Source organism: Moschus berezovskii, chromosome 22, assembly GCF_049115385.1.
Source record: "Moschus berezovskii isolate FMDL1 chromosome 22, NW_MosBer_1.0, whole genome shotgun sequence".
Taxonomy (NCBI): Eukaryota; Metazoa; Chordata; class Mammalia; order Artiodactyla; family Moschidae; genus Moschus; species Moschus berezovskii.
In genome coordinates this window covers 10,741,190-10,745,472 of record NC_142481.1, presented here as the reverse complement: position 1 = coordinate 10,745,472, position 4,283 = coordinate 10,741,190, and the positions used below count along the sequence as shown (strand labels likewise).

The following is a 4,283-nucleotide window of genomic DNA, read 5'->3' as shown; positions in this document are numbered from 1 at the left end:
TAACTCTGAGCCTATTTGATTAGTTGCGCGGGGAGAAAGTTGCTCTCAATTCTACAGCATATTTTCCAAGTTGGATTCCTACTTTCAGTTCCCAAGTTGAACTTTCGGATCCTGAATTCGAATCTTTCCAGCTCCCAGAGTTGCGAGTTCGAGTCTAACGGCTGTCCGTACTGTACTCATTTCCCCATCCTTCTTCCAAATACTCCAAAGTTCAGAGTCCAGCCCCAACCGAAGTTCCTGGGCAACTCTTCAGAGTCCAGACCTTGCCCCATTTCCAAACCTTCCCCTAACCCCAACTTCGACTTTCCTCTGAACCTCCAAAGGACCAGGGTGAGGATGGTGAACATTGGGACACCTCGCCCCTAATTCCGCCCAAGAGACTCTGGGCGGGGGGCCGACTGCCGCCGGACCGAAGGTTCTGGAAGCGGGGGCGCGGCCGAGGGGCGCAGTGACCCGGCCAGAGTCCCCACCCGCCTCTAAACTTAGCCGCGGTGACGCGCGGCCCGGCTATCGTGGCGGGGCTGGGGACGCAGGGGGGCCCGAGCGGAGGGGGAGCGGCTCAGCTCCGCTAGCCTCTATTTATAGAGCCCGGAACCCGAAATAGCGCGGAGCCGAGCGGCCGGGATGACGCGGGAGCCGCCGGGGGCTGACTCACCCGGCCCGGAGCGGCGGCCCCCGGATGGGGGACAGTGAAGGCGCTAGACTCGACCCCCGCCATCCCGGGCACCTCTTCTGCTGGGACGTCCCAGGTTTCCACAGGGCACTGTGGTTGGATACGCAGCAAAAAGGAGGATCTGCAGCACGAGAGACTGAGGTTAGATCAGAGGTGGGACTTCCCTCAAAGCGCACAGAATCAAGGAACTAACTTTATACAAGAAGAGGGGTTGGGAAGGAGGGGAGAGGAACCAGATATACACATGTATTTATCACCAGCAACAGGATTGAGGCGTCTTGGGGGCAGAAAAATGGACACAACCGAGCCAAACCCCTGGGTCACAGCTGTCCCCCTCTCCGCTTGCCATGGCTCCTTGCATGCTGTTCCTACTCCCTAGAATGCCTTTCCCTGCCTCCACAGTCTTATGAACTCATGCTCCTCAGAGACCTGGTGCTAAGGGCAATCCCTCACTAATTAAAACTCTGACCCACTGGACTGGGAGCCCCATGAGGGTAGGGCCAGGCGCTTCTCAGTCATCACCATTTTCCCAACATAAGATAGACCTCTGGAGAAATTAACTGCATGAATAAAAACTGTTGGTAATAAAAAAAAAATGACGTTTCCCAAACTATCACAGCAAATGTTGGTTGTATGCTACATGCCAGGTGTGAGTTGGACAGTTATCTCCTATGGGTCTCACTACAACCTTAGGAGGGAGGTATTTTTATTATTTTCATCATCACCAACCTCATGATGTTGTCTTTTTTGTTTAGTCACTCAGTCGTGTCCGACTCTTTGTGACCCCACAGACTGTAGCCCGCCAGGCTCTCCTGTACATAGGATTTCCCAGGCAAGAATACAGGAGTGGGTTGCCATTTCCTTCTTCAGGGGATCTTCTCAACCCAGGGATCAAACCTGAGGCTCCTGCATTAGCAGGCAGATGCTTTACCACTGAGCCGTCTGGGAAGCCCAACCCCATGTTAGAGATGAAGAAACTGAGGCTCAAAGAATACCTTACATGGCCTCAGAACTGTCTCCTGAACCAGGTACCCTGGCCCCAGAGATGTTCAGTTCCCAGGATACTGTTTTTAGTTCCTATTGGACTGAAAGGTAAGGGGTGATTCTCAAAGTGCAGTCCACAGAACCTTGGGGGGGGGTTCCCCAGCACTCTTTCTTGAGGTCCCCGGGGTCAAAATGATTATCATAGTGCTGACACTTAACTCCCTCTTTCACTTTCTCTCTCAAATGTTCAGTGCAACCTGCAAAATATCTCAACCCACTGAGCACAGAAGCAGAGGTGAAGACCTAACTATCTTCTGTCTAGCAGGACATTAAAGTAATTTGTAAAACACTGCCCCTCTTCTTACTAAATGTTCTCTTTCTTTCAAGTACCGTTGGTTTTGTTTGTTGGTTGGCTTTTTTTTTTTTTCTGCCAAGACTCAAGGTTTGTGGGGTCGTAGTTCCCTGACCAGGGATGGAACCCGTGCCCCCCGCAGTGGAAACTCAGAGTCCTAACCACTGGGCTGCCAGGGAATTCCCCAAAATATGGTTGTTTTAAATGTAAAATATAGGATTTATGTTAACCTGATTTTTAAAAATTATTTTTAAATGAACCAATAAATAATCCTTAAATATCTCAGCTTTAATTTTTAATACAGTAAATATGGATAGATATAATCCATATCAGCAGAAGTTCTTTGGAGTCCTCATTACTTTTTATGCATTTATTTTTAGTTTTTGCTGCGCTGAGTCTTCGTAGCTATGCCCAGACTTTCTCTAGTTTCAGAGAGTTGGGTCCACTCCTCACTGCGTTGTGAGGGTTCCCCATTGTAGTGGCTTCTTTTGTCACAGAGCTCAGGCCGTAGGAGCTCGGGCTTCAGTAGCTATAGCACTTGGGCTCAGCAGTTGAGACTCGTGGGCTTAGTTACTCCTTGGCATGTGGAATCTTCCAGGACCAGGGATCAAACCTATATCCTCTGCACTGGCAGGTGGACTAATCTATTGTGCCACTAGGGAAGTCCAGTCCTCATTACTTTTTAAGAGCATAAGCGACCTTGAGACCAAAAGTTGAAGAATCACTGAACTAATAGTCATACATACCTAAGTGTTATATGAAAGACAAGAGTATGAAACATCAGTTTAACTGGGAGTGGGAGAATGGGAGGGCAGGAGAGTTTTTTTCTGTCAAAGAAACATTAAAGAGATCTGCAGGATGACTGGCAATCTGCTAGGTGAAGGAAGGAGAGCTTTCAAGGCGGTGGGAAGAGTTTGTGCAAAGCCCCTGTGGTAGGAAATTGCTAAGCCTACAAAGATGAAACACACGGAGTGAGGGGGAGAATGGCAAGAAATAAGAGCAGGCAATCAAGGGACCAAATCATGTAAGATTGCAAAGGCCATGGTAAGAATTTTGGATTTTATTCTGAGTGCAGAATGGCCAAGGATGGAAGTTGGAACCCCAGTAGGGAAGTGATCTCAGTTGCACAGGGAAGATCAGATAGTCTAGACAAGGGTGATGGGAAGTCAAAAGAAATGTGTGGGGGCTTCCCTGGTGGTCCAGTGGTTAAGAATCCACCTTGCAATGCAAGGGACACCAGTCTGATCCCTGGTCCAGGAAGATCCCACACGCCAAGAAGCAACTAAGTCCCAATGCCATAACTACTGAACTGTGCTTTAGAGCCCTCGAGCCGCAACTACTGAACCCACATGCTGCAACTATTGAAGCTCCATCGCCTAGAGCCCATGCTTATTTCTATTATAATTTCTAGTTGATGAATGTTACTGAATATTATCAGTTGGCCAGGCAATCTGGCCTAATTCTCAGTTTAAAATAATTTGCTGATTCTCTTAGTCTTTCTTTGAGATGGCAGCATTATCTCTTGCCTTCCCATCTTTATATCTCATTTACTTTTCTTGTCCTATAGCATTTGCAAAGACTTTCAGGACAATGTCAAATGGCAAAGTTGATCAGTCCTCATGTACTCCACATCGCAGCCTTCTGAGAAGACTTTTTCTTCTTTATGCTGTATCAGGTCTTAGTTGTGGTGTGCTGGCCCTAGAGCAACATGGGCTCAATAGTTTGGACGTGCAACCTTAGTTGCCCTGTGGTATGTGGGATCTTAATTCCCCGACCAGAGATCGAACCTGCATCCCTTGCATTGGAAAGCGGATTCATAACCAATGGACCGCAAGGAAAGTCCCTGAGATGACTTATCTTGTTATTCCTATTTTGTAGAAGGAGAAAGCAAGGTACGGAGAGGCTAGTCTCTTGATCAAGGCCACACAGCAAGGAAGCAAACAAACCAGGACTCCAACAAAAGCTTGTGTTCTCAACCACTGCCTTAAAAGAAAATTCAAGCTTTAAAAAAAAGAAAAAGAAAATTCAATAGGCATTCTGTATTTTTTTTTTTAACAGGCAAAATAACTTGTGAGTTTCCACAGTGGCCCCTGGATCCTGAATGAGGTTCTGGGGAGCTGAGATCTGATTCTGACTCTCCCTTCTTTTTGAGCCTCAGTTTTCTCCTTGAGACAGCATTTGAAAGCCACAGAAACTCCGTCTTCAGGGTGTAAGGGGACAGGCCCCCAAACAGACTGTATTCATTTCCTGTGGCTGCCTAACAAATTACCACAA

At 47.7% G+C, this 4,283-nt stretch overlaps 1 long non-coding RNA gene across 2 annotated transcripts; it reads left to right on the top strand.

Moving 5' to 3' along the window:
* The first annotated feature begins 528 nt into the window (after positions 1-528).
* Positions 529-2,009, top strand: LOC129546203 (uncharacterized). Of its 2 annotated transcripts, none has more exons than XR_016035969.1 (3): positions 529-814; positions 1,429-1,765; positions 1,909-2,009. It is a non-coding gene; the product is annotated as an uncharacterized LOC129546203 (long non-coding RNA). The 2 variants fall into 2 exon arrangements; XR_008683841.2 differs by having other exon boundaries at positions 585-814; positions 1,544-1,765.
* The last annotated feature ends 2,274 nt before the right edge of the window (positions 2,010-4,283 follow it).